The sequence below is a fragment of the Podarcis vaucheri genome, assembly GCF_965113315.1.
Source record: "Podarcis vaucheri genome assembly, chromosome: 7".
Lineage (NCBI taxonomy): Eukaryota > Metazoa > Chordata > Lepidosauria > Squamata > Lacertidae > Podarcis > Podarcis vaucheri.
Genome location: NC_138765.1, coordinates 74,436,435 through 74,462,283, shown reverse-complemented (window position 1 = coordinate 74,462,283; position 25,849 = coordinate 74,436,435). Strand labels below are relative to the sequence as shown.

Below are 25,849 nucleotides of genomic sequence, written 5' to 3'. Positions count from 1 at the left end.
GCTCACTGCAAAATCTGGAAAAGTGCAAGTTTCAAAGGATAGCCGTTTTCAGTTCTTGTTTTGCTTCATAATGGGGCACATTAGGTAGGTTCCCCTTTAAATGTGAACAGCATCAAAATTATCCCCTACATCTCTAACCCATGTGAACCAACAGATACATGGCCACATCCAGGGCTGGCCCACCCATGAGGCAAGGTGAGGCAACTGTCTCAGGCGGCAGGATCCACTAGGGTAGCAGGTCCGGATTTTGATGTTCCTTCCCGCTTTGTTCCTGATATAGATCTTCCCTCACGCCTTCTTCCCTGGTGGGGAGTGGGGTGCCATTTTGGGGTCTGCCTCAGGTGCCAAAATGTATTGGGGCCAGCCCTGCCCATATCACAGAGCCAGTTGAAGTCATGTTTCTTCTAAAAAGATGTAAGGGTAGTATAGTACTAAGGTGATCTATACCACTGGAGATTGCATTACTGTTCTGTCCCTCCCCCCCTTTAAATTTTCTGAAAAAGACAGGAAGCAACACAGGATGGGGGACAGGGTAGACACCTAAGGAAAACAGCCATTTGATGATGACATCATAACGTAGATTCCCCACAAAATCTGAGTGAGCAAATTGCAATTCCCACAGTAAGCATCTAGTTATGGAAGCATCTTAAGTGGAAAAGGTTATGAAAGAAAGTATTACACGCTCCAGGGAAAGGAACCAGCTCTTTTCAGCACTGGCATGCACTACGCTTTCTAAACAATCCATAAACTCCTGCTTCTGGGCAAAACTGAATAAAACTGCATCATGCTTTAGGAAGGGCTCAGAAGGCAGATTTTAGAGGGCACATCTTTAGCACTTTAGGGTTTTTAAAAAACCAAACAAAAAAAAAAAGCCTAATTCTCAGCCATTAAACAATATTCAGCTAGCACAGGAGGAAGAAAAAAGGTGGGAGTAACTAATTCAGTCTCCCTAGTTACATTCTTAAAGTCTACATCCCCCCCCCCTTTTCAGCTTGACTGTTTCTTATGCAACAAAGGGGTTATTTTAAACACCTTCTGAAAATAGAGAATTTAAGAGATTAGCAACAATCTTGATCATGAGAAGTTCTTCAGAGCTGATGTGCAGAGAAAGAGCTTCTGAGTGTAATGGAATATTTTGGAGAAGTTGAAAGGCACCTGAATTCTAATGCACTCCCCATAATTTTAGTCATATCCACACCATACATTTAAAGCACATTTCTAACACTTCATGTCTCCCTCCTTCAAAGAACCCTGTGAATTGTAGTTTGCCTTGCACAACACCTGTAACAAACTACAGTTCCCATAATTATGGGGGGGGGGAGCCATTTGGTTTAAATGTATGGTTCCTGACCAGATGGTTCCTCTAGTTAACCCATCTAATAATGTTCAAAACACATCATTTCAGGTAACCCATTAGAATGCACAAGTGGGAGCTGCAAACAAATATTACAGTGTGACGTGCTTTTGTTCAGGATCCCAACCAAGCAGCCACACCCTTCCCCAGGATACTCCATTCCATTCTGCTTCTCACCCTGGTCTGCAACTGACACTCTCCATCCACTGAATACAGTCTTCATTGGGCTGTTTTAGAGGGTTTCTTGTCACTGGTTCACACACACACACACACACACACACACACACACACACACACACCTAAAAAATGGCCATGCCCTGTTTTCATACCCAACCCCCAGTTTTTATAACAACTTCTGGAAGTCCACAGGTTCCCCCATCTCAGATATCAAGACACAAGACACTTGTCAAGTCAGCTGCATCTTTAGTGGGGGGGGGGGGTGGAGACATTTTTACCTTCAGGTTGTGGGCCAATGGAGACTAGTCCATTGGAGCAAATGGGTCACTGCCCCACCAACCTCAGCCTGACCTCAGTTCCCTCCCTCCTTCCTAACTACCTTCTTTCTTCCAGCCAACAGAGGGGGTGAAACTGGCTGTCATCTTCCTCCTCCTCATTCTCAGTGATGCCCTTGTAGAAACCAGCAAGGAGGATGAGGAAGGGGAGAAAGCAGAAATGGTTGGCTTCACCTGTCAATGGCTCTGGATCCACCTGCTGTTGGGCTCCCTGCCTTCTGCCTCACCAGTCGCAATGGGCACCAGTCACCGCTACTGTGGCTAAATTACAGTCATGTATCTTTCCCTTGAGGACAATGCTTTTTCTTCGCAACTTTCCAGCACAGGGGGCCTGATCCAGATTGGTACCCTTACATGGGGGCTGGCTGGGCTTTTAAAAGCCTATGCATGATACTGCTGCTGTGCTGTTACTGAACTGAGTATGCATAAGCGCCTAAGAAGAGTCTGCTGGATCAGGCCAATGGGCCATCAAATCCAACATCCTGTTCCCATAGTGGCCAACCAGAGGCCTATGGGAAACCCTCAAGCAGGATTTGAGCAAAAGAGCACTGTCCCCTCCTGTGGTTTCCAGCAACTGGTATTAAGAAGCATTACTTGCCTCCGACCGTAGCAGTAAAACCTAGTAATCGGGGTTATTAGCCATTGATAGCCTTATCCTCCATGAATTTGTCTAATCATCTTTTAAAGCACCCCAACTTGGTGGCCATCACTGTCTCCTGTGGGAATTAGTTCCATAATTTGACTATGTGATGTGTGAAGCAATCCTTTGTTTTATCTGTTCTGAAGCTTCCAACCTTCAGCTTCACCGGATCTCCAAATTTCCAGTGTTAGGAGAGAGAAAGGAAAACCTTTTTCTATCTACCTACCCCATGCCATGCATAACATTATAAACTTCTATCATGTCACTTCTTTCTTTATTGCTTTTAAACTAAAAAATCACAAATGCTGCAACCTTTCCTCATAGGGGAGTTGCTTCACCATCTTGATAATTGTTGTTGCCCTTTTCTGAACCTTTCCCAACTCTCCTCCGAAATATCCTTTAAAAGTATAGTGTATATTTTGAGGCTATTCCAGCAGCAGCCTGTAACACCTTTGTTTCAGCTTTGTTTTTGTTCAAGGGAGCGTGTCTCTCCCCACACATACGCACCCTGGCCATGCTCCCAAACAGCATGAGATGTTCTGCACACTCTCCTCGTCCTCCAGGATCCAATTACAGCGCAGGCCCGGCTTCTCGTCAACAAGGGAACCCTGTTCAGCCTCTCGAGTCAGCACCTGTTACTTCACAAATGAACTTGTAAAATGGATGTTTCCATGCAACAGAGCATACATGGAGCAAAAACTTCTTCTAAGCTGCCACTCCAGGGATCAGGCAACCAAACAGTTGCATGGTGAAGCAAGATCATTAGCCAAAGAGCTTGAGCAAGACTCCTGTGGGAGTCATTAAAATGATCACTTATTAGGGGGGAGAAACGTTTAGATTGAGACACCAAATGTAAAAGTGTTGTGTGTGCTTTTAAAGAAGTTAAACAAGTACTGGGGTAGCCACTCTCCACTTTGGAGAGGAGTAACCTTTAAATAGCAGTGGTGCAGAGTTTTGCCATTAAATTATGCATGGGGCCCACTTAGCTGAGATGGCTTTTAGAAGGTGGGTAGGGACGTCATAGGTATAAAATCATGAATGGAAAAAGTGAATAGAGAGATTCCCCCCCCCCAAAAAAAATCCCCTCATAGTACAGTGGTACCTCGGGTTACATACGCTTCAGGTTACATACACTTCAGGTTACAGACTCCGCTAACCCAGAAATAGTACCTCGGGTTAAGAACTTTGCTTCAGGATGAGAACAGAAATCATGCTCTGGCAGCGCGGCGGCAGCAGGAGGCCCCATTAGCTAAAGTGGTGCTTCAGGTTAAGGACAGTTTCAGCTTAAGAACAGACCTCCGGAACGAATAAAGTATTTAACCCAAGGTGTTGTTGTTTAGTCGTTTAGTTGTGTCCAACTCTTCGTGACCCCATGGACCAGAGCACGCCAGGCACTCCTGTCTTCCACTGCCTCCTGCAGTTTGGTCAGACTCATGTTTGTAGCTTCGAGAACACTATCCAACCATCTCATCCTCTGTCGTCCCCTTCTCCTTGTGCCCTCCATCTTTCCAAACATCAGGGTCTTTTCCAGGGAATCTTCTCTTCTCATGAGGTGGCCAAAGTATTGGAGCCACTAAAACCTGAACTAAAAACCTGATTAACCAAACAAAACAGAAATGCTGAAAGAGTAAAGAAAGTATGTCTTCAAACCACATGATTAACCTATGGAATTCACTACCACAAGATGAAGCAATGACCACCAACTTGGATGGCTTTAAAAGGGGGTTGGACAAATAAATAATGATATAGCCATCAGTGGCTTCTCGCCAGGCTGCCTGTTTTCTCTCTACTGTCCGATGCATCAGGCCCCTGAACTCCAGTTGTTGGGAGTCACAAATGAGAAGCGCACTGTTACACTCAGGTCCTGCTTTTGGGCTTCCCCTTGGGGCATCCGGTTGGCCATAGTGAAAACAGGACCCTGGAGTAGATAGACCTTTGGTCTGATCCAACAGGCCATAGCAAAGACCCGTTTGAAACCCCAGAGAGCTACTGCCAGTCAGTGTAGACAATGCTGAGCTAGATGGACCAATGGTCTGACACAATGTTAGGCAGCTTCCTATGTTCTTATGAACTGCCTCTCGTCTATTTTAATGTCTTGTACCATGAGGCAAATCTCCTTTTTGCACATCCAGCCCAGCTTTAAAAATCTGCTGTCTTTAAAACCTCCTGTTTTTCAAATTCTCCACTTCTTCAGTCTCATAATGTGATTTTACCCTTTATCGCATTAATTCAGTTGTCATTATACTAAGATTGAAACTAGCTCTGCAACATAAAGTAATAAAGCAGATGGCAAGCACTATCCTTTTTCTCATACACACACAGAATACCCCTTCTAAGATAAAGATGGCTGTTATACACAGATGCCTATGGATGAATGATTTTGGCTTTAAAAACATACCTTAATTTATTTGCTTTGGGCCTAGTAAAAAAACCAAACTTGCACATACACTAAAATGCATGTACACAATTATGTGGTGGTTAGTGGTGGACTTTAGACAGGATTCTTCAAATCTCCACTCAGCTATGAGGTGAAGGTAAAGGACCCCTGGATGGTTATGTCCAGTCAAAGGTGACTATGGGATTGTGGTGTTCATCTTGTTTTCAGGCCAAGGGAGCCGGTGTTTGTCCACAGACAGCTTTCTGGGTCATGTGGCCAGCATAACTAAACCATTTCTGGTGTAACGTGCAACGTGACAGAAACCAAAGCACACGGAAACACTGTTTACCTTCCTGCCACAGCCGTACCTATTTATCTACTTGCACTAGTGTGAATCAGGTGGGCTATCCCATGATTCAGCTGTTAAAAGGTGCAATGACTGAGCTAACATGTTGCCCCAGTAGCATTAGACCAAGCCATTTAGAAGCATGACTGGCTGTGCATGATGCAAATCAAGGCGAACATAGAGACTATTGTGTCTTCGGTAGGTTTTTTTGCAGTGCTGGTGCCAGGCAGGATTTGCATTCTGTTAATATCACATCAGCAAACACAACTCAGTGGATTGTTGGCCTCTGCCATTTGCATGCCTCTGTGGTTTTCAATGCAACATAGCTACATACCCTTTTAGGAGTACCAGCACCAGAATTCAATTATTATTCAACTGGTATTGCTATTGCTTACTGTTCATTTACTACTCATTGTGGGGAAAGCACAAGAAAGAATTGAAATGTTGTCATTCCTAAACAGAGGAGCTTACTAGATCCTGAACACAGAAAGCTGCCCCATACTGAGCCAAACCAGTGGTCCACCAACTATTGTCCACACTGACTTGCGGTGACTCTGTAGGATTTCAGATAGGAGGCATTCTCAGTAGTGCAAACCTAAGAAGAACATAAAGAGAACCCTACTGGATCAAGTCAAAGGCCCATGTCGTCTGGTATCCTGTTCTCACAGTGGCCAACCAGATGCCTATTAGAGGAAGCCCAAAAGCAGGATGGGACGCAGGTGGCGCTGTGGGTTAAACCACAGAGCCTAGGAGTTGCCGATCAGAAGGTCGGCAGTTTGAATCCCCGCGACAGTCCCTGCTCCTGCTAACCTAGCAGTTTGAAAGTACATCAAAGTGCAAATAGATAAATAGGTACCGCTCTGGCAGGAAGGTAAACGTCGTTTCCGTGCGCTGCTCTGGTTTGCCAGAAGCGGCTTAGTCATGCTGGCAAACATGACCCGGAAGCTATACGCCGGCTCCCTCGGCCAGTAAAGCGAGATGAGCGCTGCAACCCCAGAGACGGCCACGACTGGACCTAATGGTCAGGGGTCCCTTTAAAAGCAGGACCTGAGTGCAACAGCACTCTGCCCACTTGTGATTCCCAGAAACTGACATTCAAAGACATATTGCCTCTTATAGGGTTTCTTGTGTGCCATTCACCACAAGGTCCCAAGGTGGGTTACATGATAAAAATGCAACATCAAAATCAGTGAATCAGGTGGCCACACAGGCATGGCTTGAGTGCAACAGCGCTCTCCTGCAGTTTCCAGCAACAAGTATTCAGAAGCATTACTGCCTCCAACAGTGAAAGTAGAAGATAGCCACCAGTGTTAGTAGCCATTTGTTGGGGCCAAACAGCTCCTAGCTGGAGGGCTGTGGGCCAGCCAAAATTTGTTACCCTGCAACAGTGGGGAAGGTTTGGTCCTCCAGTTGTTCTTGGACTCTGAATGCCGGTTGCTGGGATTTGTAGTTGGAGAGAGTTGTTGCACTCAGGTCCTACTTGTGAGTTTCCTGTAGGCAACCCGGTTGGCCATTTCCCATAGGATGCTGGACTAGATGGCCATTGGCTTGACCCAGCAGGCTCTCCTGATGTTATGTTATCTGTAGACAGCTGAAAATCCAGGAATTTGCCTTTCTGCCTGTCCAAGTATTCTGTGGGACATATTTCTGGTGATCCCACAGAAGTGGGGCCTGTCCTGTTGTGCATCTCCCAACCGCCAAGAAGCAGTAGCTGGCAGATCTGTGCCGAGGCACGGCAGAGCTCCCTGACATTTGCTATCGCTTGTGTCACGCTATTTATTATTTAGTAGGCCCTAGCAGCAGGAGCATGCTCAGTGGGGCCTTGCGCACGCAGGTGTGTGATTTATTATGTCTCTTTGCATGAGTGGGTGGCATGGATGCATAAATGGCAAGGGTGGAAAACACGCTCCCCACCCCCCACCTCGCTTATTTCTTGTTTATTCGTTTTTAAATTCTAGGTGTTAAGCAGTCCCGTAAAAGCTTTCATCTCCTTACTAATGCTTTACATTCATTGCTATCAACCCAATTTAGGAAAGAAAAAGAAATGGAGATCAAGCATCTGTTAGTAGGTCCCTGCCTCTGCTACCCTGTGGATCTCACTGTGGTTTCTTGGTTACATTAATTCGCATACTTGCAACCCCTTCCACCTTTGCATTTTAAAAATAGCTGGCCAGTTTTCTTCATTTTATGAATTTGGAGAACAGATGTCCATAAATGTGCTCATTAGATGTTAGTCATTCTGTTCTATCCAGCAGTGATAAATGCATTGATGTGGTTTCGGGTACCAAATACCAGCATAAAACACTCTGGGTTGTATACAGTGTTAGTCCTACAGAAAGAAGAGCCATTGAAATTAATGGACATTGCTATCTTAGGTCCATTAACTTCCATGGGTCTACTCTAAGTGAAACTTAGTTGGAGGCAACCATCGATTGAGACCATCTATGGCCAAGAACATAAGAAGAGCCCTGCTGAATCAAGCCAATGGCCCATCTAATCCAACATCATGTTCTCACAATGGACAACCAGATGCCTGCAGGAAACTCAAGGAGGATCTGAGCACCAAGCACGCTCCCCTCCGGCAACTGGTATTTGGAAGCATTGCTGCGGCTACTAAGCTATGGTGGGCTGCATGCAACTAAGTCTTAGACTAAACCCATTGAAAGTAGTGGTACTAAGTGAGTCCTGCCTATCATTTTCAATGGGTTTACTCTGAGTAGGACTAACTGGAGACAGCCTACTAGGTATCTTCAACCTCTGTTGTTGGAGGCAGGATATCTCCAAATACCAGTTTGCTGTGGATCACAAGTGGGGAGAGTTGCTGTTGCACTCAGGTCCTGCCTGTGAATTTCCCATTGAGTCATCTGGTTGGCCACTGTGATATGAAGCTTATATTACACTCATACCAAAGACAGAGACTGAAAAGACTCAACTTAAGAACTACCGCCCAATATCATTACTTAATGTGGATTACAAAATTTTTGCAGACATTTTGGCAAAAAGATTTAAAAGAGTGTTGATGGAGAAGATTCATAAGGACCAAGCAGGCTTTCTCCCAAAAAGGCATTTATCAGACAATGTAAGGAATATAATAGACATTTTGGAATTGCTAGAGGTGAACATAAACACCAAAGCAGTGCTGATTTTTGTGGACGCGGAGAAAGCCTTTGACAATATTTCTTGGAGTTTTATGAAAAATAATCTTCATGGGATAGGGGTAGGCCAAGGATTTGAGAACGGTATGGGTGCGATATATTCTGAACAAAAAGCCAAGCTGATTGTAAATAATGTGGTAACTGAGGAACTTAAGATAGAAAAAGGAACATGACAGGGGTGCCCAATTTCCCCATTGCTTTTCATTTCTGTTCTGGAGGTGTTGCTGAATATGATTAGAAATGACCAGCAGGTTAAAGGTGTACAGGTCGGAGCTAAACATTACAAGTTAAGGGCTTTTGCAGATGACTTAGTATTGACCTTACAAGAGCCAAACACTAGCACGAAAAGGGTGTTGGAGATAATTCAACAATTTGGCCAGGTAGCCGGATTCAAACTGAACAAACAAAAAACTAAAGTCTTAGAAAAAAATTTAACAGTCATGGAGAAGGAGAAATTTCAAGAAGAGACAGGTTTGACAGTGGTTAAGAAGGTGAAATACCTAGGGGTTCACCTGACATCTAAAAATTTGAACTTGTATAAGGACAACTATGAAAAATGTTGGTCAGAAATTAAAAAAGATCTAGAAATATGGTCAAATTTGAAACTGTCAATGTTAGGCCGAATTGCAGTTATTAAGATGAATGTATTGCCTAGAATGCTATTTTTGTTTCAAACTTTGCAGATTCTCGACAAGATGGACTGTTTTAAGAGGTGGCAGAAAGACATTGCAAAATTTGTCTGGCAGGGCAAAAAGCCCAGAATAAAATTAAAGTACTTACAGATGCAAAAGAAAGAGGGGGATTTGCCCTGCCGGACTTAAAACTGTACTATGAAGCAGCAGCGTTTTGCTGGCTGAAAGAGTGGATGCTCCTCGAGAACACAGATATCTTGGATTTAGAAGGTTTCAATAACACATTTGGTTGGCATGCATATCTATGGTATGATAAAATCAAAGTGCATAGGGCCTTTAAAAATCACATTGTCAGAAAAGCGTTGTTTAATGTTTGGATAAGATATAAAGACTTGTTGGAAAACAAAACCCCTAGATGGTTGTCACCCTTGGAGGCTAAGGCACTGAAGAAACTCAATATGGAAGCCGGATGGCCAAAGTATTGGGAAATTTTGGAACAAAATGGAGATAAATTGAAATTACAGAGTCATGAGAAATTGAAACCTAAAGTACGAGATTGGCTCCATTATTATCAAATAATGGAGGTTTACAAACAAGACAGGAAAATTGGCTTCCAGGTGGAGAAATCAAAATTAGAAACTGAATTGTTAGAACCCAATACTAAGAACTTGTCAAGAATGTATAATTTGAAATGGAATACACAAGATGAAACAGTTAAATCGGCTATGATTAAGTGGGCACAGGACATTGGTCATAACATTATGTTTGCTGACTGGGAATGGTTGTGGAACACCGGTATAAAATTTACGGCATGTAATGCCTTAAAGGAAAATATTATGAAACTGATCTACAGGTGGTACATGACCCCAGTCAAGCTAGCAAAAATTTATCATTTGCCTGACAATAAGTGTTGGAAGTGTAAAGAAACCGAGGGTACCTTTTATCACCTTTGGTGGGCATGCCCGAAGATTAAGGCTTTCTGGGAAATGATATATAATGAAATGAAAAAGGTACTTAAATGTACTTTCCCTAAGAAACCAGAGGCCTTTCTCTTGGGCATTTGGTGTCAAAGAAAGATAGAACTTTCTTTATGTACGCTACAACAGCAGCAAGAATACTTATCGCAAAGTATTGGAAGACACAAGATCTACCCACTCTGGAAGAATGGCAGATGAAAGTGATGGACTACATGACATTGGCTGAGATGACTGGCAGAATCCATGATCAGGGAAAGGAGACGGCAGAAGAAGAATGGAAGAAATTTAAAATCTATCTTAAGGACTATTATAAACTTGATGAATGTTAGAATGTCGAGGTTTTGAGAAAGAAAGGGTTACAGTGATATAAGATTAGACTGAAGGAAAGATTAAGAGGACAGAGGCTTGACAGAAATATTTAGAAGTTGCTAAAAAAATTTGGACATTGGGATGCAGAAAGGGGAGGTATGGGGGAGTCTGAGAAACAAGGTTTATGAAAAAAAGGTTATGAAACTATACGTGTTGGTATGTCTTTTTATGTTTGTATTGTTTTAAAAATTTTGTAAAACCAATAAAAAATTTTATTTTTTAAAAAAAAGGATATCTCCAAATACCAGTTTGCTGTGGATCACAAGTGGGGAGAGTTGCTGTTGCACTCAGGTCCTGCCTGTGAATTTCCCATTGAGTCATCTGGTTGGCCACTGTGATATGAAATTGCAGGACCAAATGGGCCTTTGGCCTGATCCAGTAGGTTCTTATTGCTTAGTGCAGGAATCACTGAGTGAACATTGGTTGTCCCTGATCCTGACCTTAACACATTCCTCTGAAGGATTCAACAGGGTATAGGCAGGTATGGTTGCAGAGTACAGTGCCGGTCCCTTTGCTGGGTCCCCAATTTACTGAGAGGACAAAGAGCAGCGGGTCCCAGGGGGGTACTCAAGGGTACGCAGTATCAGCACCTCTATTTTGTTGTTGTTAAAAAGTGTGGCACTTACTGCAACAACTTCATGGTTAGTACTGGCACCTATTTTTCTATAAAAAAAGCACTGACCAAGAGTCACATATACATTTTGGGTTACTTATATGTGTTGTTTTCCTGATGCATGTTAAGAGTGGGGGAATTGGGTTCTCCAAATTGTAGTCTAGTAACGACTACAACTCCCACTTATGGCTGACTGTTGGCCATGGTGGCTGGGGTTGATGGCCATTAGATGCCAACAACACCTTGAGGACCACAGGTTCCCCATCTCTGATAGATGTACTCCCACCCTAGGATCAACTGGTAAAGCAGGCATAGGGAACCTTTGGCCCTCCAGGTGCTGCTGAAGTATAGCTCCCACCATCCCAGGCCATTGGTTATGATTGCTGGGGCTGATGGGAGTTGTAGTTCAGTAACATCTGAAGAGCCAAAGGTATCCCATCTCTGTGGTAAAGGGTGGAGTATAAATCCCATAAATATAAACAAGCATCTGGCCATGTGGAAGGAGATTATACGGCTTGTAAATATTGGTGATTTCCCCCCTAGGAGATTATCATTTAAAAGAGGGAAACGCTTAATGGAATTGAGTGGGGAGACTCAGGCTCTAGAAGGAGAAGCAACTGGAAAGGATGCCTTTGGGCAGGAAATGTGCCTTGGGTGTCCACTTATGCATCACCACACAGGAGGAAATGCATCACCAGATGAGGAAACGGACCAGAAAGGGCACAGGGTTTACATAAAGTTGCACATGCCAACTTTGCTGAGACCCACCTGGTGTGACCTTGCAACCCACCTGGTGTAGATTCATGACCCACTGATTAAAGACCTATAGGTTAGTGGACCTTGAGATGCTAGAGCAGGCATAGGCAAACTCGGCCTTCCAGGTGTTTTTGGCATGCAACTCCCATGATCCCTAGCTAACAGGACCAGTGGTAAGGGATGATGGGAAGTGTAGTCCAAAACATCTGGAGGGCCGAGTTTGCCTATGCCTGTGCTAGAGGAAAGGAAAGGAGATCTCCCATAAGCCTGTAGTTTCTTGCATGTGGAATTTCAGGGTTGTCTCCAACTAAGTCCTTCTCAGAGTAGACCCATTGATCTAAGTTAGTCATGCCTGTCAATATCAATGGGTCTATTCTGAGTAGGACTAGGTTTGGCTATAACCCCAAGTTTTGCCTGCCCTAGACTGTGTTATTCACCTCTGGCCCTATTGGACTGAGAGCTAGACTCCCCACCATTTATTTTTATTAACACTATTTATATGCCACCCTCTCATAAAACATCAGGGCAGTGGACAACACTATAAAAACATTTCTAAAAACCTATTTAAAAAAAAATCAGGACAATCATTAAAATGACTGGATACTCAAGAAAATTTTAAACAACTGCAGAGACTTGTCTTAACAAAGTCTTCAGGATATCCCAGAAAGTTAAAGCATGGATCTGGCAACACCAACTGGTTGGGGCTAATCAGGTTTCTGCAGCGAATGGTGCCCATCCAGGTGTTCTCATTGATCAACCTGGGATATAAGGAATCAGGGAGTCCTCAAGGTATCCTCGTCTCAAGTTGTTCAGGGCTTTCTTTATGTGTCAACACAATTTGATCTCTTGGGATGCGTCCTTAAACTCTTCTTCACCTGCTGCAATTTCCCCCATCGGAAGCTGCAAACATGTGCTTAGAACACCAGATGATGGGAAGCAGCTTGGTTTTTTAAGGGAATAACAAGTGGGTAGAGGTGTTACAAGGGACGTGGGTGGCGCTGTGGGTTAAACCAGTGTTTCCCAACCGGTGTTCCGCGGCACACTAGTGTGCCGCCGGAAGTTGCCTGGTGTGCCGTGGGAGGGAGGCGGGCGAGTCGGGCTAATCCTCCGACGAGCTCCACCTCCAGACCCATTGCTCAAATCCTTTAACCCAGGAAGGCAGGAGGGCGGGGAGGGGGGGAGAAAGAGAAAAAAGAAAGGGTGGAAAAAAAGAAGAGGAAGAAGGGGAAGAGAAAATATTTTTTTTTAAAAAGGAAAGAGAGGGAAAAAAGCGAGGGATGGAGGAAGGGGAAGGGGGAAGAAGATGGGGGGGTCTTTGTGTATAAACAGAAGGGGAGGACAATGAAGAGGGGCGGGGCTTGGCAGGCAGCAGATAACTGGGGAGGGGGGCGTGGCTGGCGGCGGCTCAAGGCAGGAAGGGAGGAGCTGCCTCGCGGAGAGTCTTGGGCTACAGAGATTTCCCGTTCAGGAGCGCGGGAGGCCACGCCGTGGATGGGAATCTCCTCCTCCTCTTCCTCCTCCTCTTCCTCCTCCTCCTCCAGGAGAGAGGGTGGTCCACCCCACCGAGTCGGGCCTGCTCAAGCGTGGGAGCCTATAGTTAGAGCTCAGCTCCTTTTCTTGCCTTCCCCGCCCCCCCACGGAGCACATTTTCCTCGCCCCCCCAACCCCCGCATGTAGAATAGAAGCCCTCCAGCCTCCACGGTGCACAAACTCTCCCCTCTGCACTGAAGCGCTTTGTTGCATATCTTTGGTGAGGTTTTTAGGCAGTCTTGGTGCACCTTAAATCAGCGCTAATTGTGCCTGGACGCAGTATTTACTTCCAAGTAGGCCCCCTTCTCTCCCCCCCCCCCCGGTAGACCTGACGTTGCTATTCGTATCATCAGGTTTGTTTGTTGATAATTTAATTGTTTTAAAAGCATCATGCTAAAGAGCTCTCTCCCACCCCCAGACCCTTGGGCAAAACAGAAACACACACATACACAAACACAGAGATTGAGCCCTGCAGGTTTTATGAAATGAATGGATTCTGAATGCCTGTTTCAGTGGCTTGTCCGCCTTAGGCTGCTGGGCCAGACACCTGTTACACAGTGCAGTCCGTAAGCTGTGAGCACTGCTACCTGCCGCCGAGACCACGTAACGACAGTCTTGAAAGACCTACATTGGCTCCCAGTACCTTTCTGAGCACAATTCAAAGTGTTGGTGCTGACCTTTAAAGCCCTAAGCAGTTTCGGTCCAGTACTGTATACCTGAAGTAGTGTCTCCGCCACCATCGTTCAGCCCAGACACTGAGATCCAGTGCCAAGGGCCTTCTGGCAATTCCCTCACTGTGAAAAGTGAGGTTACAGGGAACCAGGCAGAGGGCCTTCTCGGTAGTGGCGCCCGCCCTGTGGAATGCCCTCCCATCAGACATCAAAGAGATAACCATTACCTTCTATGCTGTTACTATTTTTTTATTTTTATTTTTACATAAGTAAAAAGTGACCTTTCCCCATCTGGCATGGTGGTGTGCCTCGAGATTTTTTTCATGAAACAAGTGTGCCTTTGCCCAAAAAAGGTTGGGAAACACTGGGTTAAACCACAGAGCCTAGGACTTGCCGATCAGAAGGTCGGCTGTTCGAATCCCCGTGATGGGGTGAGCTCCTGTTGCTCGGTCCCTGCTCTTGCCAACCTAGCAGTTTGAAAGCACGTCAAAGTGCAAGTAGATAAATAGGTACCGCTCTGGCGGGAAGGTAAACGGCGTTTCCGTGCGCTGCTCTGGTTCTCCAGAAGCGGCTTAGTCATGCTGGCCACATGACCCGAAAGCTGTACTCCGGCTCCCTCGGCCAATAAAGCAAGATGAGCGCCGCAACCCCAGAGTCAGCCACGACTGGACCTAATGGTCAGGGGTCCCTTTACCTTTACCTTTTAGAGGTGTTACACCCTCCCCTCCCTGTGAATTCCACCTTCCTTGCTAGCTGCACTGTCAAGACCGGTCTTTGGAGCAGTTATCCAGGGGTCTACTCAACAGAATGAGTGGGCTGGCTTTTTTTGGATGGAGTGAAGGAATATACATTACCATGTAAATAGGAAGTCTCCGTTAGATCATTAAATTCAGAATTATGACACATTGCCATCCCAAAAGCCCCCCTGGAAGACTGTTACACCCAAAGTCTAAAAATCACCTAACAGGACCACCATCCCTCACTTAAGTTTCTCGGACATGCACTAGCAGAGGAACATGATAAAAGACACAACGCTGAATAAATATTTACAGCGAAGTTAAATGCAATAGAAGGTGATCATAGGACACGGGGCTTGCCCATGTAGTACATCTCATGCAGGATGTATCCAACTGATTCTGATTTTTATTTTTTGAATTAAGAGGAGAGCTAAAGTTGTGTCTTTTGCTCCTGCCATGTACACTCACAGACACACACCCCATGCGCCACTGCCTCCTCTTGTCGGCTTCTTCTAGCCAGTTCTCCCACCACAGGGACCTGAGCAAGCAAACATACCCAGCCAGCATCACACAATACTCGTGCATGCCAAAGAATCACTGTTGCAAGATGACGCAATGATGAACTAAGTGGTGCAATGGAGGGATGTGTGAGTGCATAGGAGATCCTGCATAGGCAGCAATGCCCAACAGCTTACTAGCAGCATTTCTAAAAATAAACAGTATGATTTATTATTCCCCCTCCCTCAATGCCACATTCCCAGGAGGTGGCTGCACATGGCAGTCTTATATTATTCTGCTGCACTCTGCGCAAATGTGGTCCCCCCCCCACTGCATCAGACCCGAGGATGGGATAGGAAGGATTCCCAAAGGTGTTGTTTACATTACAGAGGGCTATTTATTTGTTGCATTGATTTATTTCTTGCATTTACAGTATATACATCTGGGTGGGTCACTAATTTTTTAAAAAATACAATAAATTTAAAACAATAAAACCAGTTACAGTGGTACCTCAGGTTAAGTACTTAATTCATTCTGGAGGTCTTTACTTAACCTGAAACTGTTCTTAACCTGAAGCACCACTTTAGCTAATGGGGCCTCCTGCTGCTGCCGTGCCGCCGGAACACGATTTCTGTTCTCATCCTGAAGCAAAGTTCTTAACCCGAGGTACTATTTCTGGGTTAGCGAAGTCTGTAACCTGAAGCGTATGTAACCTGAAGCGTATGTAACCCGAGGTACCACTGTATAAGCAAATATAAAACAATAAGTCCCCCTAAAAGCTAGCAGAGACATAGCAGCATAAAGATCCCTTTCAAGCCAGCAAAGGGGAAAAGGAAGCTTTGTACAATATTTTACAATCTCCAGGAGTGGCACCATTATGCCACAGGGCACTTTAGGACCATAGCAAGCAGACCTGCACTGACTCAGACTATTGCTCCATCCTTCTCAGTATTGTCTACACTGGCTGACAGTGAGTCCCCAGAATTTCGAACCAAGATACATTCCCAGCCATAGGTGTCTGCAGGATCAGACCAAAGTCCCACCAAGTCCAGTCTCCTGTCCTCAAAGTGGCCAATCAGATGGCTGCAGGAAGACCACAGGCAGGGCATGAAGGCAACAACCCTCACTCTCTATTACTCATAAGAATATCTTGGCTGCTGCATCTCGTCCAGCATTCACTTCTCACAGTGACCAACCAGATGCCCATGGGTACAACCAGTGGTGTAGCGTGGGTTGTCAGCACCCGGGGCAAGGCAAGTAATTTGCGCCCCCTAACCCAGGTAGGGGCAGAGAGCTGCAAGTGCGAGCGCCCGCCCCCCAGATGTTGCGCCCGGTGTGGCCGGCCCCCCCCTGCACCCCCACGCTACGCCAATGGGTACAACAGCAATAAATAACAGTGGGTTGCACGCCAACTAAGTTCTAGCCAAAGTATATCCACTGAAATCAATAAACCTAAGTTAAACATGTCCACCACTTTCAATCTGAGTAGAATTAACCTTTGATATAGCCCAGTATTATTATTTACTGGCGTTTGAAACAGTACAAGGCTTTAAAAAGCAGAACTCATCAAGCAGCAGGATACCAGTAACAGAGGGCCAGCTCTTCAGGTGTTAGGAGAGCTCCTAGGGAAGGCAGATGTTGTTCTAATAAGGCCAAATTTTTAACCGAGCCTTTATATCTCCAAAAATGGCCTGGTGACTCTCCCCAGGAGAGCCCACCTCTCTGATGAGAGTGCAAATAATTTAAACAGCCAGGCACTGTGGCACCACTGAATGGCCTTGGATTGCACAAACTGCAAGGAAATCTCGAGAAAAGAGTGATTTGTGAGCCGATTTAGCCTTCTTTCTCTCAAAAAAGGTCTGAGCCGCTGCTCCCAGTTCAGAATCTGGGGGAAGGGAATTTCATCTCCTCTCAGAGCGGTGTATCCAATGAACAATAAATTTTGAGGTGCTGAGAGACTCACCTGGTTAAGTGATCTAATGACTAGAATACTAGCTATCTAGTATAGAAGTCCTAGTCATCCTATCACATTGATTTCCTCAAGTTGGAGAAGGGTATGTGCATCATCTGGAGATGGAACATTCTCTGTTGTAGTTGGAATTTACATCCTTCATTAAATCCAGGGTAGTAAACGTGGTACCTCTGGGTGCCATCTTGTGGAAGATTAACGACACAGCAAGAGTAGCACGTAAAGGATTTGTTTGCACAACTGGATGGTTATGCATATCCCACCCTTCAAGGTAAAAACGGCAACAAAAGGTCACATAGAGAAGACTAAAATCAACAACTAAAAATACAACACAACAAACAAGCAGAACAAAAATGGTGGGTAAAGCAACCCTGGCTTGATGCAGGAAATCTCCAACAGATGAATTCTTATGCTGTGCGTGAAGAACTCCAGTGATATGGGAGCCCACCACCCTGTGCTAGGGAATTGGTTCTGGGAAGGGCGATAGCTCAGTGGCTGAGCATCTGCCTTGCATGCAGGAAGTCCCAGGTACAATTCCTGGAATCTCCAGGCAGGGCTGGGAATGCCCTCTGCCTGAAAAACCGTACCAATCAGTGCAGACAATACTGGACCAATGGGCCAGCTCAGTACAAGACATCTTCATGGGTTAAGGTGAAGGCCTGTAGCACTGTGGTAGAGCATATGCTTGGCATGCAGAATGTTCCAGGTTCAATCCCTAGCAGGGCTGGGAATGTCCCCCTTCTGAAAAACTCTGGAAAGCCGTTGCCAGTCCATGTAGACAAAACAATGCTAGATGGAGCAATTGTCTGACTTTGTAAGGCAACCTCCTATGTGATTCAGATTTTTTCTAGTTATAAGACACATAACACACCTGGATATGCGGCAGCACATTTGGGGAGGGGATGGTGCTTCTCTGGTGCTTTTGGAAAACGCTTGCATCTCGATCCTTCTTAAAAGACCTAATGAGCGCCCACATCTCCAACTAGCCGAACCAGGAGCGAGGCATGGAACCTAGAGCAGCAGAAAATCTATGTACAAGAGAGAGCAAGAGAGAGCTATTTTTAGCCAGCCGGCGAGTAGGGGGCGTGCGTCTCTGTGTGTACACGCATCACCCATTTCTCCGCACACAACACAATTTTATTCAGACACCTCTCTTGGCAGGCGAAAGTACAGCTGGGGGATGCTTGGGGTTTGGAGGAGCGTTTGCTAGCAGCAGGCAGCTAGAGAGCTGAGCCGGAGGCTGGGTCTCCAAAGCAATTAAAATAAACTGCAGGAGCCAAATAACACCAGCTCACAAGAGCAAATGTAATGCAACAAACCAGACCAAGAGTGGGCAAGCTTGCTCTCTCTCTCTCTCTCTCTCTCTCTCTCTCTCTCTCTCACACACACACACACACACACACACACACAGACACACACACACACACACACTCCAGTGCTTAGCAGTTTCTATTTCTGACATCATACTGAAAAGCAATAATGGCATTCCTCCTTGGTTTAATCACATTGCCCCACCCCACCCCCCAAAAAAAACTTGGGAAAGAAAAGGGCAGGAGATGTATGCACCTCAAGGGTCATTTTAATTTTTCAAGGATAGTCCCGTTTCTCAGGACTGGTGCTGCCTCTTCAAGGACTTCAAATGAAGGTCAGTCAAATTCATATAGGAGAAGGCTATCATTGGCTACTAGTCACAATGGCTAGGTTTTCTCCCTCCACTGTCGGAGGCAATATGCCTCTGAATACTAGGTCACAATACTGTACTAGGTCACCGGCAGTCACAGATGGGGAGAGCTGCTTTTGTGCTCAGGTCGTGCTTGTGGACTTATCATTGGGACATCTGATCGGCCGCTGGGAGAGCCGGTTGTTGGACACAATGGGCCTTTGGCCTGATGCAGCAGACAGCCTCTTTTTGTGTTCTTACAAATTGTTTGCGCTTGCCTCTACCCGGCCCTCACATGTCTGGGGGGATAGATATGAGCAGTGTTGAGTAAGTGGAAAGGAAATACAGTATCTCTTGCATGCTTTCTGAGCATCTGTCAGGATCTGCTGAGGCTAAAAGTAGGACCCATCCTCACTTATACTAGCCTGTCCTGTGTGCAGTGCAGCACAACTGCAAGCTGGCACACCTCCCTAGGCAGTGAACCAGGGAACCTGTGGCCCTTCAGATGATGTTGGCCTACAATGAGGTTTTAGGCTTGTTTCAGCAACTAAGCTCTTCTTGCATTCTTATGTGTCTCTGTCTCAGCCAAATCACTGATCCTATTTTCCCTGTTGGGGAGATATAGGGCATTATCTTTCCAAAAATAATGAACTGAGAGTAGCACTCAGCTTTCAACCTTCTCCTGCGGGTCTCTGAGAGATCCATTTTAATGGGGAGGGACCAAGAGGTCTCTTTTGCATAGGCTTCTAAATGCACACACGGAAATGATAATGCACGACTTGGGAGCAGCATCAGCTCATTGGCACAGCCTGGGCTTTGCATACAGAATCTTCCAGTTTCAATCCCTGGCATCCTCAGTTAGAACAGGGTGGGGAGGGAGCCTGTTTCATCCCATGGGCCACTGGCCCTTCTTAACAACCTGCCAAGGGCCACATGCCAGCAGTCGGCGAAGCGAGAAGCAGAAGTGGGTGGGAAAATTGACTGCAATTTAAAAGCACCACCCACCATTATTTATTTATATCCTGCCCTTCCTCCCCAAAGGAGCCCAGGGTGGCAAACGCAGCAATGACTAGAACAATTAAAAAATATCTAAATATCTAAAAAAGATGCAGGCTGGGAAAGATCTCTGCTTAAAAGGCTGGTTGGAAGAGAAAGAGATTCAGCTGAGAAGGCCATAGAGAGGGTTTCTGTCTAATATTCAATGCTGATTAAGACCTTTCCAATCCCTGGGCACTGAAACTATTATAAGCCCCCACCCCACTGAAGCCAACTCCAGGGGGCCACAGGTGCTTTGGCACCCACAATAATATATTTGTGAGCGCTGCGGGCCCCCAAAGCCAATGGGCAAAGTTGAAGCCCTTCGTTGTGGGCACCCACAATCTTCAGCGTGGGATGGCACCTATGAAAGCCCCCCAATATATAATTCAAAATAAAAGCAGTACTAAACCAAATATTACATGTGTGCTGAAATGTGTGTGCATGTGTGTCATGTGCAACACATGACAGGATCCAATTTCCTTGCATTACTTCAATTTACATTAGTAAGGGGGACACACACACAGTTTCAGTGGGGATAAGGAATAAAACAAAAACAAAAAAATGGGGAGAGAGAGTTTGGAGTGAAGTGCAATAAGTCTAACCAAGTTCTAATTTTCCCCATGATAACTACTTTGGTGCTTTTTTAAAAAAAAATCAAATTCTTTCAAAAATTTCTCATTTTTTTCATTTTGGTGTCCCAAGTGCATGCACAGCCTGCCTGCTGGGAAGAGAGATGGGGGAAAAAAACAGAAGAAAAGTCTGGCTGCTGGATCAGGCCAAAAGCCCATCTAATCTAGTCCAGGATCCTGCTCTCAGCAGCCAACTAGGTTTCCATAGGAAAACCCACAAGGAGGACCTGAGTGCAACATCAGCTGTTCCCCCACCTGTGATTCCCAGCACCTGGCATTCAGAGGCTTACTGCAACCAACAATGGAGGGAGAGAAACATAGCCATCGCATCTAGGAGGTGAGAAGGGTAATACAATGGAGGATGTTAGCGGAAGGCAAGGCTGACTGGTCAGAACACAGCAAAGCTCTGTTGCAGGAACTACCAGCTGTGAACTCAAGTGCCTGGTTATGATTGCATATATAGTCCAAAGATGGTAAATAAAGTACATGGCTTTGGAAACCCCAACTTTTGCAGAAGCAGGGGGAATATATTGGGGAGGACGTGAGAAGAGCAGGGGTGGGGGGCAGCCCAATGAGGACTGAGCATGCTCAGGAACAACAGGATGCTGAGCATCTGTTGGCAATTTGGAGGGGGGGAGGAGGAAACAGAAAATCAGGAAGGGGCTCAAAATGGAAGCTCCTGAAAGGAGGTGGAACTGAGCAGAAGACCAAAACAGGACCAAGCCACACTGCAGCATTTTGTTGCAGTTAGGGATGGGCAAATCCTTCCATTTCAGTTTCTCATTTTTCCATTCTCAAGTTCACTTCTCCACATTTCCATGTCAGATTGCAATTAAACGACGGCAAAAGCCCTCATGAAAATTCGCCAGCATTTTCATGCAAAGGTCCCCATTGTATGCCATTTCCTTTAATATATACGGAATTTTGCAACACAATCACCCTTAATACAGTGTAGTCGTTGTCTTGTATCTTATTTTCACCAATGCATGCATTTTTCTACACACTTTACCCTGCAGTAAGCATTTTCACACATATTATGCGGTTGGAGAACAGCATTGCAAAATTCAGAGAAGCCTGGATTTCGAAGGATGGCTGCATTTCAATTTTCAGATTGTTCCAGAAAATGTGAATTGAGTAGATTTGCCTTTAAATGCATGTGGAATCAAATCTCTCTCTCCCCCCCCACCCGCATCCCTCTCTGTCTAATGGGTAGGTGCAGCTCTAGCAGAAGGGGGGGGGGAGCAACCTATTTGCTTTTGCATCACTGCAAGGCAGGCTTCTGATGAATCAAAGTGTACAGTTGGAAAGCTTTCACACCATTACTCCATGTTCTCTGGCCGGGTTGTGACTGCAGTGTCTCAGAAGAAATGGACTTTGTGTGTGTGAGGCCAGGAAAGTAGGAGGCTGGCTTAAACTGGGCTCATCCCTGTTTTTCTTCAATTCCTTTAAAAAATAAAACGGTAGATCATTCCTTGGTCCTAGATCACTGGAGTACCTGCTTCCAGCACATTCTGGAAAAGACAGCTGCATACAAACAACATTATATTCTACATTCAGTGCACACTGAGATCTTGCTTATTTCTATGTAGTCCACACAGTCTGGACCTGACATATAATTTATGCCCCTGAAAAGCAGGCTAAAGTGTGCTTGGAAATATCTTAGTGAAAATATTATATGTGAGCTTCCAGACTGTCGCTGCTTCGGAGGTCAGATTTAATGACATAACAGCATCAGGGAGCACAATCAAAGATGATTTTGGAGCTCTTGCACAACAACCTCACTACCTGCCACTCTGCAAATTGAATTCTTTGGGATAATAACAGCAATGAGGAAATGCTTGGAAAAGGGGGAGCAACATTTGCTTCCCACAGTGTAATTTCACCTCCCCATAAATCAGAGGGTCCACTCCAAACAGGTGCTTTTAAACAGGTGTATTCTGCAAGGTGCAGTTGACACAATAATAGTGCATTAATGGTGGAAATATGCTGGACCATCCACCCGCCGTTCAGTATTATTCTGTGATGCTACCCCAATGTTACGGCACCATCGCTGTCTGGAGAGCAACTCAGCACAACAAAAGCAGGACGAAACAACCCAACAAACGGAACATTTATGGTATTTAAAATTACAAGGCTTCAGCAGGAAATGTTGGGATGTGCACCAATTGGAAAACAAGCACCCTGGAATTTTTGCAAACACTACAGAAAGCCAGATCACATATAACCACTCCAACACCACCATGAGCACAAATAGTCATGAATGCACACTTGAAAAGGATGCCTGGCATGCTCTAGATTAGAATGAATGCTCAATTAATAGCCAACATCATCTAACCTCATCTCAAACTTGGTTCTAACAAATTGTGACAAATGCTCAATAAACAGATTGTCTAGAAGTGACTTGTCTCACTCCATAGCCAGCAGCATTTAGGGCTGTGGAGAGTGAAGTTTCATTTAAAGTACAGTATCAGCCAATCCGAGGCTCCAGGTTCCTCTGAGCAAATGTGACCCTATTAAGCTGGTAACATCTCCCCCCCCCCCAAAGTCAGCCTCCTCAGCAGTATTTCCCCTCCCAGGCCCAGCAGCAGGAGTAAACTTAGTGGCTTTCCATAGCTAGTAGCTTCCAGTTCCCTTGACAGTGTTCAAAATATGCTTGTCCTCTGACCGCTCCCCTTATATGGCGTGCGCAACTTGGAGAGCCTTTGCTCTTGGGACTGCTATCCACCTGGCATGGTGCTGGTGGTGCTGATTAAAGCCTTTAGGGACAACAACAGGTGCTCTGCTTGCAACCGTATCATCCTATTTCCTTGCAAGAAAGACACTTTCCCCCATTGGGTTCTGCAACAAACGTAGGGCAATCAACACACACACACACACACACACACACACACACACAAAGCCAGAGGGCGGTATCTGCATGCTTAAAGTTGTGGCAGGGAAGAGGGGACATGGCAGAGGTGTGCAGGATTATGCAAGCTGTGGAGGGACTAGAAACCAGGGTCATCCAGCAAAGGAGAATGTTGGAAGATTCAGGGCAGATACAGGGACAGCATATAGTTAAACAACTAATTCACACCCATGAGAGGGTGTGATGGCCACCAACTTGGATGGCTTCAGAATAGGGTGAAGGGGGCATTGGGGTCAGCCCTGAGCCAGCTCCCAGCTGCCTGCCTTCTTTCTTGCAAGCTGTCCAAGGGGTGGCCCGGGCTGACACCTTCCTCAGGCTCAGTGCTGTAGAACTCGGCAGGGCAGAGGATGGAGACAAAACAAGAATTAGCCTCACAGGGTTGTTGTGAGGATAAAATAGAGGGAGAAGTGTGTGTGCCACCTTGGAATAAAAAGTGGGGTTCATATGGTATAAACAAACACATTGATGCAAGCTATTGTCAATGCTCTCCTGGATCTAGGAATACTTGGCATTGCTAAATGCTGAAATCTCAAACCGACCGCTCTTCCAGCGCCCCAGTTCTGCCCTCCTTCTCTGCCGCTGCTACTTCACGGCCTTCTGCTCTCCAAACCGTTCTCTTAATCTCCGCATTAGAGATGTTATGGCACATTTGTACAATTACTCTCTAACGTGCTCTGGCAATCATGCTAGGCTCTGTTCTGGCTAATCAGAGCTGCTATTTGCTCCCTTACGGGAAATGCCGCCAGGGGCATAACTCATTAAGAGTGCCAGCAGAGGCTGGACACTTTGCTTAGGAGGAGGAAAAACAGGGGTCAGGAGACAGACGGAGTGGGTGGCTGGGGGGGGGGAATTGCATCAAGATGAAGGGACTCCTCAGAGTCAAACCAGTTTTTCAATGCACCTTAAAGAATGTGCAATTGATCTGTGTGTTGATCACATACAAATGGAGTTTGGTGATCATTGTACACAACCTGGCACTCCAGGAACTGCTATGTGCGACATTCTCACACACCTTACCCTGCTCTATTCTAGCCACGCCAGCAACCACTGTGGAGAACCCCATTGGAGGAGCATCCCATCTTGGAAAACCACTGCTGCTGCCAGAAACACACAGCTAGAGGCTGCAATAGGTACATCACAACTAGACCAGGCCATTGGCCCCACGTAAGGGGAGATTAGCTCTGCCCTTTCTCAATATTCATTCATTAGACTTAGACTACGAACCTTTCCTGGACAGGACTTGCATGCCTTGTTCTATACTGCTTCGCTGTCTGCCCCTTGGCTTGTAAGCAGTCATTTATAGCAATAGTGGGGGAGCTCTTTCAGCTCTAAGGCCATGTTACCTTGTGGGCAACCTTCCAAGAGCCACGTGGCCCTAGATGGGCAGGTCCAGAGGCAAACGTTGGTGGAGTAACGAATGCGAATTTTACCTTGGTATGGTGGTAATAATAATAATAATAATAATAATAATAATAATAATAATAATAATTATTTATTTTTTGTACCCCGCCCATCTGGCTGGGTTTCCCCAGCCACTCTGGGCGCCTTCCACAAAGACCAAAAATAAACTAAGATGTCACACATTAAAAACATCCCTGAACGCCTTAAGATGTCTTCTGAATGTCAGGTAGTTGTTTATCTCTTTGACATCTGATGGGAGCGTGTTCCACAGGGTGGGCGCCACCACCGAGAAGGCCCTCTGCCTGGTTCCCTGTAGCTTTGCTTCTTGCAATGAGAGAACCGCCAGAAGGCCCTCGGCACTGGACATCTGATGGGAGCGTGTTCCACAGGGTGGGCGCCACCACCGAGAAGGCCCTCTGCCTGGTTCCCTGTAGCTTTGCTTCTTGCAATGAGAGAACCGCCAGAAGGCCCTCGGCACTGGACCTCAGCGTCCGGGCAGAACGATGGGGGTGGAGATGCTCCTTCAGGTATACTGGGCCGAGGCCGTTTAGGGCTTTAAAGGTCAACACCAACACTTTGAATTGTGCTCGGAAACGTGCTGGGAGCCAATGTAGGTCTTTCGAGACCGGTGTTATGTGGTCTCGGCGGCCGCCGCTGCTTCCTGCACACACACTCTCTGTCCTTCTTCCAGGCAAGCAAGAAGCATGATCAGAGTTCAAGGACACATTCCAGACAGGCAAAAACATGCAAGGAGGATGCGGAGGAAGGCTGGTTGTCTGGGGACAGTCACAAGGCCTAAGGTTTCCCACCCTTGCTTTCTGCTAAGATATGTTTTGTTCTGTTTTTCAGAAGTGACCACACCAGATAAAACTTTGCAATCAGGAGCAAAGTGCTTAATGCTGAAATGTACTTTGGTGGAAAAAGTCCAGAAGGGAAATAATTACAATCTGGAAGGAAAGGATCTCTTTTTGCTATCTTTCTCATTCCCCTGCAGCTGTAGCTATTTCCTCGCTCCATTCTTTGAAATGTATGGGTGTTTTTTGTTTGTTTTTTAAAAAACCCTCTTTGTCCTAAAAA

General features: G+C 45.7%; 1 long non-coding RNA gene across 2 annotated transcripts in view; it reads right to left on the bottom strand.

The window, feature by feature from the left end:
- Positions 1–1,388: 1,388 nt before the first annotated feature.
- The window catches only part of LOC309536526, a 37,349-nt gene continuing 12,888 nt past the window's right edge, over positions 1,389–25,849 (bottom strand). For both annotated transcript variants that reach the window (XR_014221574.1, XR_014221575.1), the window contains 2 exons: positions 18,008–18,164; positions 1,389–3,138 (listed from right to left, as the gene is read on the bottom strand). This is a non-coding gene — a long non-coding RNA (uncharacterized lncRNA). The remainder of the gene's footprint in view (positions 3,139–18,007; positions 18,165–25,849) is intronic.